Below are 14,711 nucleotides of genomic sequence, written 5' to 3' on the forward strand. Positions count from 1 at the left end.
TGACTGCTCATTCCAAGCTACCCAGGGGGTGAGCAGAGGTTATCTAAGAGTGCTCCCTCCTTACCCTGACTAGAAGCAAGGGTCCCTATTTGGACAGTGGTACCTACCTCTGCCAACTAGAGACCCCCAGTTCTAACACTCATGATTAGAAACAAACTGTTCCCCGTAGTCCACAGTTCAATCTGAAGGCAACAGTATGCAATATATTGAAACAGCTAACAAGACCTTTTTGGGAGAGTAGGGTTTCTGGCTTTCAAGACTACGTGTTCACAATTGCTATGTAAATCTTCTTGCTTTCTCAAATTTGCTTTACAATGCATAATTTGCCAATAATTGTTTTCTTTATTTTCTCTGGGGGAAACCACCCAAGCCCCCCACCCCCATGTCAGTAGGGCTCCTTCACTCACTTCTCTCATTCTTAAAGAAACAATATTCCTCTACTTTTTGTCCCACCACTTTCAAACTTTCCAGCTGCAATTGAAAGCAAAGAGACTATAGCAGTAGCCGTCGGTGGTGGGAGTAGCTGCTGAGCGGTGACGTGGAGAGGGGAGGGGCAGTGTGGGGGCTAGTAATCTATGGATTATGGAGGATTACAGTTAAGTAAACATATAAATAAATAAAATGAATTTTGTTGCGCAGACTGCATCCCCAAATGCGATGCAGTGCACGCAACTAAATTTGTTTTATTTAGTTATATGTTTACTTACCTGTAATCCTCCATAATCCATAGATAACTACCCCCACCCTAACCCTTCCCCTCCCCACGTCACCGCCCGGCAGCTACTCCCAACACCGACCGCTACTGGACTATAAGAGTGCTGAACTAATCTCTATCTGAACAATTCTAAAAATATCAGTGAAGAATTAGCTTTGCCAAGAGTGTGCGATTAGCAGTTACCTATTCACCATGTGCAAGCTCAAAAATGTTAAGAACAGTAAGGGAGAAACAGGATGGGATTACACAATTGATGCCAAACATAGGATCACTCAGTCGGTCCATCAATAGAGGACTTGCTAATTGTTTAAACAATGTTCCAGTTTGGAGTACCAAACTCAGTGTGCTTGTATGATACAAAAATTAATAATTAAATATAGTTATAAAGCAACTCTCATTTAAAAGGATGTTTTGTTAGAAGTTTTAAAGCATAGTCTCTTGGAAGTATGTCAACATTAGTGGGTAGTATAGATAATGACGTGATGCTTAGTAATGGGCAGATAAATAATATTGTAGTCAATTAGCTGAAGGCTTTTTAAAGTGCTCAGAGAGTAAAGAGCAACGTATGTAAGAAGGGGATAAAAGTCAGGAAATGCAATCACTCCAGGCAGCAATAGAAGGGAGAGTGCATTAAGGTTTACAAAGGTCCATTAGAGGTATTATATGTATTCAACGAGAATTTAAAAGGCACTGATTGGGAACATTTCAAGGCTATCACATCAAATGAGCAATTAAAAAATCATTATTGTATTTACAATCACACAGGCATCTATAGTTTCGTTTTGGAAGATGAGATGTTCACTTGACATTAGTTTTACAAATGAAGTGATTTCTAGCTTACTAAACATAATAAATAGTGGTGAGAGTGAAGTTTATAAACAACCTGGGGAGTTGGAAGGGAAGGCTATTTTCAGGTTCTGGAGTTTCTGCTGGGAATGGAGAATTTCTTCAGACCAACTGAGGAGTCCATTGGCTGTATAGAGAACATCTTTACTGTAAAAGCATGGCTATTGAACCTGGCTCAGATAGGCAATCAGTCAGTCTATGCATTCTTATGGAGACATTGGAGTTAAAAGTGAATGACTGCCGAGAGGTAATACACCTAAATTGTGTACTGCTCCCTTGTCCTTTTTTTATTTTGATGTTGGGATTTTAGACTTTTTTAGTGGTCTGCAAACAAGTCTCAGGCCCATGTGCAGGGTAAGCTTAGTATGCTTCTGTACATGCTCTCAAACTCACATCATGATATGTCCGCCCTGAGGCTGTCATTGATTCTTCGGAAAATATTGTTAGAAGTTTGAAGCTTTACTGTATGAGAGCTAATCCTGCTGGTATGGGTCAGTAATAAAAACCGACGTGCAGTATAATCCATCCTCTACCTTCACTTCACTCAGTTGTGTGCTGTGTGGAAGCACTTGCAGCTTTTCCTGCACACATCATGGAGTTTGCTGGAGTATGATCACTGCAAATACTGGTTGAAATTCCACCCCAACAAACATACTCTTCCTCCACTCTATTTTGAGTTGGGGAAGCACTGGATTTACACTAGTATAGCCTTCACTGGCTCCACTACTATAAACCTCTGACCTGACGGTCAATGCACCGCTGCACCATCAATTCAGAGTGATGGTCACCCTTGCTTAGTTTGGGCACAGTGAGCATGAATGCCCATGACTGCCACGAGAAGCAGTGTGGTTCTAGACAGGGAAGTCTCCTAGTAGTTCCAAGTCACAGGAAGGAAACTCCTTTAATTTCAGCGACATTGATCTTTATGTTGTCAAAAAACAAACACCTGCTTTTGGAGTATGTTACTTGTAAATAAAAAACATCAGCAGAATGCGCCATCACATATTGCACCGTCCCAGAAAAGGTTTAGTGCCACTTTTAGAGCCTTCACACTAGCAGCTACATTGCCCGACTGGCTTGCATCTCTACGTATGGCAGGCAGTCCTCTCCCAGGCGAGGAGTAGCCTGGTAGGCTGGTACACCGCCGGAAAAGTGCAAAGGACGCCATGCTAAGCATGGGCGTAAAATCCGTTCCGCTCGCGGATTTTGCGGATTTTGGGCAAATTCGCAATCCGAGAACTCTCGCGAACTTGCCGAAAATTCGTAAAATCCATGCGAAGCAGATTTTTTGCTTGGTCGCACCTGCCAACTACAATACTATACAATTTTGCGGGAGTAAACACTTGCGAACACGTAGATGCGGCGGGCAGTGACAATCTCGCAATTGCGAGATTGCAAAATTTGCAATTTCGCACAAGAAATCCACCAGCAGGCAGCATAAACCTTGAAAATTATGATTTTTATCAGAATAACTCCTCAGGTTCACATTTGCCTGCACATTTTCTTTGCAAGGAGTCCATTTTGGGGGGGGGGGGGTGGGAGGAAGGAAGTGCCCCACAGTCTCCAACTTCCTGTTCCTGTCCAGCAGGCTCCTCCCAGTGCTTTCTTCATGTGCTGGTCACTTTGATTTGGATCTTGACCTGGAAGGGTTACTTTTTGTGGATGCTGCTGGATATTTGGATTTTTGCAAAACTGAAAGGTGCAAAAGTTCAATCTTATCATTAGTAACCTTTCCCTGTAGTGCTTCCTGAGGGGCCCCTTCAGAGTTCATTTGCCTACTTGCAACTATTCTATGACCCTGCTCTGACCCTCACAGCAGGCTCAGAGAATAGCTACAAGTATACAACAAAGGTCCTATTAAAAAAAATACACTGCAATAGAAAGCAATTACAGACAAAACTGAAAGCACTCAGCAGGTGCAAAAGTTCAATCTTATCATTAGTAACCATTCCCTGTAGTGCTTCCTGAGGGGCCCCTTCAGAGTTCAGTTGCCTACTTGCAACTATTCTATGACCCTGCTCTGACCCTCAAAGCAGGCTCAGAGAATAGCTACAAGTAGGCCACAAAGGTCCTGTGAAAAAAAATTGCACTGCAACAGAAAGCAAATTACAGATAAGGAAGCAGGTGCCAGCCAGACTGGAAGTTTAAATTCAGTTAATCAACCCCAAATTAATTCATGTCAGTTGAAGCAGGGCAGGTGTGCTTGCTTTTTGTCACCCCCATAATCTACAGTGATAAACCAACCAGAGGGTGGCAGTGATGTACCAGAGGGTGGCATGGGTGTACCAGAGGGTGGCAGTGGTGAAACAGAGGGTGCTGTGAACCTGTGATGATGAACCAGACGTAGAAACAACATAGTCGCGGCCGTTGCGAGCCGACAAGTAAGTTCGCAATTGCGAACTGGTACACAACCCTCGCGAACTGGCAGAAACCCTTGCGAACACAACAAAAAAAATCCGCAAATTCGCGAGAGTTCGTGGATTTTGCGGATTGCGAATCCGTAAATACACAAGTTCGCGGATTGCCAATTCGCAAAATCCGCCCATGCTTACGCCATGCCCATTTTGAATAAAAAATTTAATTTGCTTTGTTTCGATCTGCAATTATGAAACTACAATCAACACAAACATTATATCATAAAATTGATTTGCCCTGAAGTACTCAACTCATTGACCAGATTTGATCTATTTTAGTTTAGTGACTTGGGACACCACATATTTTATGCCTAACCCAGCCGCGGCCCGTGCAGGTAGGAGCGGTGACAATGATGAAGGAAAATTGATTATTTATTTAATTTTCCCTCGTTGTCCTGTCAAACACCTCCCCCCACAACCCTGCCCCACAGCCCCCTCGCTCTCACTTGAACGGGCAGCAGCTGACCTAACCCAGTGATAATAGCCTTAAAATGCAAACTTTAAGAGGGCAACTTTCACAACTACTTTAAAGTCCATCCAGGCAAGCAAGTTTCATCTCATGCCTTTCAATATTCTTCATGAAAGACGTGTGCCTCAAGTGTCAAAGTACACTCACCTAAGTGAGGACGAGGATAGAGGGAATAACATGTGAGTATTACCAAAACAATTGGGATTTCATAGAGCTGGTTTCAATTGATTCCTTTCTTGGAGAAGACCTTACAAGACAGACAGTCTCAATGACAAATTAGACATCTAATGCGAGTGTCAGGGCCGGATAGGCCTTTGATTTCACCAGGCCACGAACTGGCCAGGTGGGCTGCCCTTGGAGGTCAGATGTAAAAGCCCAGTGACACGTCAGCGCTTCTGTCACTTTTCCCAGATGCCCAAGATTAATTTTAGCAAGCACGCTCAGTCTAGTGGAGCGAGAAAGAAAGGAAGGGAATGGATGGGGAGGTAGAAAGAAAGGGAGGGGAGAAAATCGAGAGACGAGTGAAGGAGAGAGAGAGAGAATAGATAGATGGATGAACAGAGAGCTGTAGGACGAGGAGGTGACGGGCGTGGGGCTGGAATGAGCATATTTGTCAGGGCTGTTTTTAGTTCCAGAGTACAGCCCTGGTGTGTATTGTCAGACTGTGCTGACATCCTTTTGAAATAGCCTGGGTAGAGTTACTCAGCATTGGGTTGAGGCGGGAGGGATAGAGTGATTCCTGAGAAATCAGGCTGTTCAATGTCATCTAGGATTTCAGAAAACATGGTATCAATAGGCAAGGGACTGTTTCACTTTGAAGCAAAAGTGAGCAAGGAAATTAGGGACCATTTTATAGATTTGTTTGGTATAGAATGCAGGCTCCTCTATTGGCACTTTGGAACCTGGTTGAAATGAGTAGAAGGAATATCTTATTTTTCTGTAAGACATCTTTCTAATTCCTGTCAGTGGAACAACAAAATGGTTTGGCTTTTACCTTACGTCTCTGTTTCCAGGATGTATTCAGCAATCTGATGAAGGCAGTTCCCTAGTATGGACTACAAGAATATTTTAATTTTCATGTGCCTGGAAATCTCCATGCTAGATGGAGCCTGCTTCGCGGGCTGCGTGCTAGGATGCTGCAAAGTTCCTGCCCCTCGAGAGGAGGTGTTCCCACATAAAAAATATTAAGTACAAAAGTCATAAAGTGCTAAAATTCGATTCCTAAAGTCCTACGAAGGATCCCGTGGGGCTATGGTTAATCCTGATGACCTGTTCATCTGTGAAATTCTTGGAAGAACAGTCGTGCAAGTATGATTATGTGAAGATCTCCAAGAGAACAGAACTCACTTTGTAGTCTGTGAACACATTTGGGATCTATTTGAATCTCTTTTTTTTCAAAGATATGTTTATTAGCATTTGGTAATATAGCAAAACGACATGCGACAGTCCCGCACATTTCCCCACACAGGGGGTAGCATGAGAGCATTCCAAGTAGAGCATTAGATACTGGGGGAAGAGCACGTGACCTAACAACAAGCATATGAGGGGAGGTCCCCTGTGGTAGTCAACTGTGGCAACCGAGGCCCCATCCAGCTTGCCTTGGGGCCCGAAAGAAGCTAAAAGCTTGGATAGCACAAGGTCATATCTGTGCGGTCCGGCCTCCAAGCCCCTCAGGCATTGTGACTCGAAGCATGCTATATTAGTGCTGACAAACCCTTCCGCAAACAAACATCATGGGATGCAGTAACGTAAATGAAGATTGTGCAGGACGCCGAAGTGGAACAACAGTAGACAAACAAACAGACCCCCCCCACCCCTTCCCTCCCTCCCCCCCTTCCCCCTCTCCCCCTCCCCCCTCCCCAGTGGTGGTAGCAATACACAACATACAAGGGCTAGATTAGTGGCAGCAGGGAATCAAAGCTGGGACAAATGGAGAGCTCTAACGCTAGAAGGACACACTGCCAATGGCAGGCCTTTCGAAAGGAAAGCAACCAGTGGGCCCCAGCGGAATTCAAAATTCTTAAAGTCGTCAAGGAAAATATCCGCCATCCTCTCCACACTCAGCAATTTCCAAAGCCGTGAATGCCAAAGGGAGGCGGCCGGCGCCTCCTTCTTCTTCCATGCTGCGGCTGGTTATTTTGGACTTCCTCAATGCATAGCCACATGATCCTCTTGTCCGCCCTAGTCTGATGTTCGAGGCTAGGATCACGGAGTCCCAACAGGGTAGAGGCCATTGAGGTTGGAATGGGGTATCCCAGGATATCTTTAATTTGGGCTCGAATTTCCTCCCAGTATGGTCGGATGATGGGGCAGTCCCAACAAATGTGTGAAAGTCCCCCAAGAGTCCACACCCCCTCCAACATCTATCAGAAGTGTCAGGGAAGATCTGCTTCAGCTTGGCGGGGCAAAGGTACCAGTCCATCATGGTTTTCATGTGTGCCTCCCTAAGTTCCACTGAATGGTTAAACTTGGCAATATCGGACCACAGATGTGTCCACTCGACATCTGGGATATCCTGGTGGAGGACCCCCTCCCACATGGTCATGTAACGAGGCATAGGGGTAATTGTGGTAGAAAGTAGGAACCCATATAAGAAGAAGATGACACCTTTCATGGAGGAGGTCTTGGTCAGGAAAGTTTCGAATTTCGTGAGTGGTCTAGTGGCCGCCTCCCTCACCTGGGGGGAGAGCGCCCAATGAAGAAGTTGGGCATGGTGGTATCGTTCATGGTCCAGGACCCCATAGTCCCGTCTACAATTATCGAAGGTGAGTGGGTAACAAATTGTGAAACAGGTGTGTGAGCGCTAAGCATCCTCCCTCCCTCAAAGCCTCAAAGGGCCCCTCGGATAGTGCCGGGGGAAAAGCTGGGTTAAACTGTATGGGCATGAAGGGAGAGGGGAAGGCGGTTCACCTGTCATCTCCGGAGACCAAGTCCCAGACCTTCAGGGTGGTGCTAGGGGGGGTACTGAGATATGCATTCTGGGGCCTGTCGCATTTGGGCCTCCACACCAAATACCAGATCGTCCTCCCTGCGATGCTCCTGTCCATATGCAGCCAGTGTTTTTCTGACTCTTGTTGGGACCACTCCACCAGGACCCGGAGTTGTGCAGCTTTGTAATATAAGTGTACGTCAGGTAGCCCCACACCTCCCTCTCTCTGTAGCCTGCGTAAGGTAGTGAAAGAGAAGTGCGCACCTCCCCCTGCCAGATAAAGCGCAGCATCATAGTCTTCACCCGCCTGAAGAATTCCCTGTCCAAGTCTATAGGAAGGGCTTGGAATAGATACAGAAGCTTGGGAAGAAGGGACATTTTAATAGCCTGAATCCTCCCCATCCAAGAAATAAACATGGGTTTCCATCGGGCCAGGTCGGTTTGGATCTTGGCTAGAAGCGGAGCGAAGTTAGCAGCGTAAAGCTTCCCCAACGTGGGGGTCAAGTCCATGGAAGAGGGGTCAACGACTTAAGATGTGAGAGGTCGCGCTGGGGAACCGTGAGGTTAAGATCAGAAGATTTGTTGTAGTTAACTTTGAAGCCTGCTACTGCTTCAAAGCGGATTAGTGTGGCTTGTATTTGAGGAAGAGAACGGGCTGGATCGGAGAGAGAGAGTAGGACATCATCTACGAAGAGCGAAATCTTATGGGACTCCCCAGTGAAGGGCAGTCCACAAATGTCGGGATTGGACCTCACCACCGCCGCCAGCGGTTCTATGCTAAGGGCAAAAAGCATCGGCGACAGCGGGCATCCTTCTCTAGTGCCCCGGGAATGCACAAAGAAGGAAGACAGGTGGCCATTCACCGCGACCTGGGATCGGGGGGAGATGTAATTCGCCCGAATCATTGGTCGGAATTTGGAGGAGAAGCCGAAGGCGGTCAGCGTGTGAAACAAAAATCCCCAGTCCACCCTGTCGAACGCCTTCTCGGCGTCCAAGCCCACCAGTACCGCCGGGATTTTAAATTTGTTGGCTTTTTCAATAAGGTGTATCACCCGGCGGGTGTTATCATGGGTCTGGCGGCCCTTTATAAACCCCGGCTGGTTCGGGTCAATGAGGGCCGGCATCAGATCGTTGAGGCGCCGGGCGATGATAGAGGAGTAGAGCTTCGCGTCCAAGTTTAACAGGGCAATCGGCCTATATGAGGCACATTTCCCATGGTCTTTACCGGGTTTGGGTATGATGGATATTAGTGCTTCGGCCATCGTGACCGAGGTTCCACCCTCCTCCGCCATGCTATTGAACAGTCGAACCAGATAGGGGCAAAGCTCAGAGGCGAAGGTTTTATAGAAAACAGCTGTATAGCCATCTGACCCGGGGGCCTAATGGGGCTTTAACGCCTTAATAAATAAAATAAATAAATAAATAAAAAGGGGTTTTATCATGCGCAAACATAGCCCAATGGGCGTCAAGGCGCCTAATAGCAGCCAATACCTCTTCCTTAGTGAAAGGGGCGGAGAGCTCCTCATTCCATTCTGCTGAGACCTGGGGCAACGCCAATCCCCGTAAATATTCAAGTTGCTCAGTAGCATCCAGGCTGTCCCCCTTGTAGAGGGTCTTGTAGAAGGTCCCAAAGAGTTCAGCCTTAGCCTCATCCAGATGTATCATTCCCCCTTGTCCGTCGTGCATCCCCCCAATGTATTCCCGCTCTCTCTGATCCCAAAGTTGTCTGGCTAGGTGTCTCCCCACTTTATTGCCTTGGGAATAGGAGAGACGCCGCAATTTTAGCAGGGTGTACTCTGCTCTGTTATTGGAGTGGGCCCGGAGTTTACCTCTGACGGCCGTTAGCTGCCAGAGTCCTAACCTGGAGGGGGTTTTCTTTGTGCGCTTTCTCTAAAGCGGAGAGCTCCTCCTCCAGCTGTTCCCTTTCCCGACTGCGCTGCTTATTAAGAGCTGAATTCAATGCTAAGCAGTGCCCTCGAAAATACGCCTCAAAGGCATCCCATGTGGTGAAGACCGAGGTGTCTCCTGGGTCATTAAGTGTAAAAAACTCAGAGATAAGGCCTCTCAGAGTGTAACAGGAGGACTTGTCCCGAACAAGGGCTGCTGGGAAATACCATCTAGGGCCGTCCTTATTCTTCGTGCCCCAGTGGAGGCCCAATGCGAGCAGGCTATGGTCAGAGACGGAAAACGGAAAGATCTTGGCCTCGCGGAGGTCCCCCCGAAGGGATTGACTCAGGAAAAAGTGGTCAAGCCGAGAGTAGGAGTGGTGGACATGAGAGAAGAGAGTGTAGTCTTTGGATTGAGGATAAACGAAGCGCCAAGCATCAAAAAGGCCCAAGTCCGAGATTTTTTGTCGGATTTCGGGGGAGAATGTACCCATGTCAGACCTTTGTAGGTAAGTGCTATCCAGACCCTTCTGCCATATTAGATTAAAGTCCCCCATAACGATCAGTGGCCCATCAGCAAAATCGACGAGGTTCCCCATCAAGGTTTGGAGGGACACATTCTGGCCCGTGTTAGGTGCATACAACACGAGGAAGGTGCATAATTTACCCCGCAAGAGACCTTTGACCATAATCCAGCGCCCCTCCTTATCACTTTGTACCCCCAGTGGTTGGAAATGTAGGGTCGATCGAAACATCAGGGCCACTCCCTTCTGCTTCATGGAGGCGGAGGACCTATAGATCAATGGGAACAGTTTGTGCTTAAGGCAGGAGTCCTCCGTTTTAGTCAGGTGAGTTTCTTGGAGGCCAACTATGTCTAAGTGATGGTCATTGATATATTTCCAAATCTGTTGGCGCTTCTGGAGGGAGTTCAGCCCTTTAACATTCCACGTCCCTAATATCAGAGGCATCCTTGAGAGTCCTCTCTACAGTGCTCTGTAAGGGCCGCCCGCCCTAGGCCGCTGTGCCTGATGCGGTAGATTCCTACCCCCTCCATCAGTGGCCAAATCTCGGGTATAGCGTGATATAGCACAATCGGACCACCACCACTCACTTCTCGTGGCCCCTCTACCCTGTGTGTCCCCTCCTCCCTCCCTCGCCACCTTGCCCGCAAGCATCTCCATGACAGCACTCTGCCCAACCCCCTGCTACCACCACTACCCTCCCGAACCCACCCCCTTCCTCCCCAAACGACCCCAGAAATCCCCCCTGTTGAACCCCCCGAGATCCTCCCCACCCAAAATCCCAACAGTCAGAGCAAAAGAGAACAATAGAAAGAAGAGCATGAATGTTCGTGGCACATGCCGTAAACGTGTAGTCCGTTCCTGAAATATAACTCGGTCGAGTCTCGGACATAGAAGAAGTAGGTGGTACCTTCTAAGGGTCAGTCCCTCCGGCGCCAGCCATGCGCCTTACTGATGCCAGGAAAAAGGTAGAGCCTCAGGCGTCCGCTGAAGCCTCCGTTACTTGGGCTACCGAGGCCACAGCTGCTCCACGCTCCAACATGCTCGCCGTCAGGTCGGGCTTCGCCTTGGGGACCGGCTTACCCACTCTCTGCCACTCAGCAGATCGCCTCCGTTGTCTACCGGGTGAGCTGTCAGTTTCGGAGGCGGAGGCCTCCTGGTCCAGACCCAGGATGGTACGAGTTGCGTCTAGGGACCGCACCTGAATGAGCTTGGCCTTCCACTTGAAGATGAGGCGGAAAGGGTAGCCCCAGGAATAGGGAACATTTTGCTCTCTAAGATAGGTGGTAATAGGCTTAAATGCTCTGCGCTTCATCAGCGTGGAGGCCGCGAGGTCCTGAAAGAGCAAGGGATGGTGATCGCGGAATTGTAGGGGGCAGTATCCCTAGCCTTTCGCAGAATCCGTTCTTTAGTCTGAAAATCGTGGACACATACCAGTATGTCCGGAGGAGGGGCCTTAGGTCCCCGCGGGAGCCCCACACGGTGCACTCGGTCCATTTGAATCTCAATCCCCTCCTCCTCACCAAGAATGTGTCAAAAGAGGGACCCCACATATTCTCTTAGGTCTGACCCCTCGCCCTTCCAGGGTACCGCCCGGATCCGAATGTTGTTGCGGCGGGTCCTATTCTCCAAGTCTTCAGTGTGGGCTTGCAGGTCTACGTTTTGTTCCATGAGGCGGAGCACATCTTGCTGGAGGTGGTGGATGTCCTCACCGTGCTCAGGTCGTGTTCTTCTAGGATCGCCACCCGCTTCCCCACCCCATCGACATCACACCGCACCTCGCGATGATCAGAGGCAAGCTGAGAATGCGGTTCGCTATGTCCTCCTTGATTGCAGAGAACAGCTCAGTCATGAAAGCCTCCGTTGCTGGGGCCTCCGCATCGTCCCTCCGCGGCAATTTGTCCGTAGGCTGCGCGGTTGTCTGCGCCGCCATTTTCGGGGAGCCCTCTTTCACCGTCCTCTCCTTTCTGTTTCTGACCGTCGACATTGCTTGGCCCCGGAGGGCCGTCAGGTACGTGGAGGTAGCGGCTGGGATCGTAGCTTCCAAACCCCAGATGGACCCTGCTCTCAGACCTCCCACCAGTCTGGTAAGTGCTCAGCTGCGGCTGGGGAGTCTCAAAAGGCCTCTTTCCCTACAGATGCTGGGAAATTCATGCCTAGCGTGGGCTGAAAGAGCCGGTCCACAGCTACCCCCGGAGTGGGCAGGTCAGTGGGGGTTCAGACAGCGCCTCACGACCTTCTGGAACACGCCAGCACAGTTTCAGGCGTGGATGGGCATTAAGTAGAGCGCTAAACAAAGCTTTGAAGAGCGCGGTGCCGGAGGGACCGAAAGCGCGTCCTACTCCGCCGCCATCTTGGCCACGCCCCCCCTTGAATCTCTTTATAATGTGGCCAAGGTTGGGGTAGTGCATTTTGATTCAAAATAACTGGGTATTCATCAATCCTAGCATGTGGGTAGAATCAATGAAAAATATCAGTGCACAGCTTACATCTGGTACTTGGTTATGGTAAAGGAACATGGGGCTCATTTATGAGGAAGCCACGCAGTGTAAGGCAGCAAGTCACCTTGCTGCTCTGCACTCCATGACGGGGAAAGGGCAGAAATGCTCCATATTTAGGGCAGTACAGCGCAATCCAACCATTTCCCAGAGCTGGCACCCCTTCGGCAGTCTAGCGCCAATGTAGGCACCCATTGTACAAGGTTGCCTGTGTTGCATGCAGGAATGTTTTTGTGCAGGACACAAATCCAATCCTGGGAGGCATATTCAACTTTCTATATTTGCTGCAATTTGAAGCACATATAAAACGGGGAAGAAACACGGAGAAATATAGATATTTCTCCTCATTACGCCTCGCCTGGGAAGGAGCATCGCCAGGTTTACATTTTGTAATTCTGGGGATGTGACAAAATCAATGGGAGTTGCATTGGAACACCCACGCAACACTCATGGAACACCTACCTAGGGTAAAGTAACACAACACAGCGATTTTAGCTGCATTGAATTCCTCCACAATTTTGAAGGCACGCAAGGCATGTGTGGCTTCAAAAATCTAATCTAACTTAGAGTTTTGCTTCATGCATGTACCACGTTTCGTGCTGCAAATGTGACATAACCCTGTCATAAATTAGGCCGTTTTTTTCTTGGAGCATTATTTTCCCCATTTACTCCCTTACAATCTCTTTCGATATCCTGATCCTATCACTTCCAGTTATAAGTATATGGAATACATGTCGTTTTCATGGTTCCTACTTTATACGTTCTTTATTTTCTTTCTTTCCTATTAAAAAATAATATTGCCTGCTTGTGATGTTGCACATCACACGTTTATTTCTCCGAGGATTTTTTTCTTGCTCTGGCCTAGCTATCAAATTACAGCCAAGAAAGAGAAGGGGAATCTGTTTACATTCACGGAATGGGTTGTAGGAAAAAGACTAACAGGTCCCGTTCTCACACTCATGGTCGTCTTGCTTGATGAATATAACAACGAGAAGGACTCTCTCGATCCATCTTATTTCAACCACGAAAGACTGTAACTCACCCTCTCTCATGCCTGCCTCTCATATAAGGTTATTTAAAATGACGGCCATCATTGTCTGTGAACTATGATTTGGTTGCAAACTTACCACGTGCACTTTGAACCATTATATTATTCACACATTGTCACAATGTAGCCACACATTTAACCCGTATTGGGAGCTCCATTGATTACAGGCCGGTAAATGGCCGAAAAGCAACATTCCAGTGTTGTTTTCAAAGGCCTCTTGGAGCCAGAGGGAATTTAAACCCCTCCCTCAGAGATGCCTTTGTTTTATTTGTTGGAACATTCGGCCCTCTAGTGGCAGAATGTTCTAATAGCCCTTCGTAGCTGGGCTATACTGGCTATTAAAGTACTGTTCCCTTGTTAAAGTCCCTCGCCTTCAACTCGGGACTTTAACACTGGAGCGGGCCGTTAATAGCCGGTATAGCCTGCTACGGCTTAATAGCGTAAAATAAAAATATTTGCCCTGTTTGCATCATGAAATGTTGCACATATTTGTGTTCTCCCTCTTTCAAATATGAAAGATGAATCTAAGTCTGAAGCAAGAACACTTTAATTTTGTTTGCCTAATTGTGTTGCAAAAATGCAAAATCCGGTTACCGCATTTTTAATGTATTTTGTTTGCAGAAGTTTTTTTTGTTGAAAAACTTTCTTTTTTGCTTACTTGGAGTTCAAAATAGCGTGACCAAATCATGCTTTTTCATTCCTTAAAAAAGTTACAAATGTATATTATTTTTACCAAATCTCAGTTTTCCTATTATGGACTTTTGTCTGCAATGTCCTGTGCATCAACAAGAACGTGACTCAAATATTTTTTGTTAATGTTTTGCTATCCATGAATGACTGTTATCATAATATAAATGTTTATGGAATTAAAATCTCTGATCCCCTTAAAAAAAAAGTGTCATGCAGCACAATCTTGACAACGTTTGTCACGTAAGAGAAATGAAAGAGGCGAATAAACATGCATTCTATTGTCTCTCTAATAACAGGTGTTGTGATAAAAATCCTGTAAGGCAGTTATCAATTTTATTGTGCATGCTACCCTCGCAGTGACAAATGCCACCTCAATCACACCTGCTTATGCCAATTAGTAGCCATAACGACTGCTTTGATAGGAAATGTCATATTGTTCACCCACAATCTGTTCTGATACCCTCTAGAAAGAATGCGAGAGGAACAGTCTTCAAGGCTTTTGTAAAATTCAGATCACGGGAAAGCTCAGCTAAATTATTTGTCGGCGTCATGACATTGACTTGAGAGAGAGCAAATCCTTTCAACTGATGAATTATCCGGAAATAGGGACTGCGGCATTCCTATTAGACCTGGCAGGATCCAAATTAATTACAACGTAAAGCCTCACATTTAAATATCAAATATGTAAACATTAT

The sequence above is a fragment of the Lissotriton helveticus genome, chromosome 7 (genome assembly GCF_964261635.1).
Source record: "Lissotriton helveticus chromosome 7, aLisHel1.1, whole genome shotgun sequence".
NCBI lineage: Eukaryota > Metazoa > Chordata > Amphibia > Caudata > Salamandridae > Lissotriton > Lissotriton helveticus.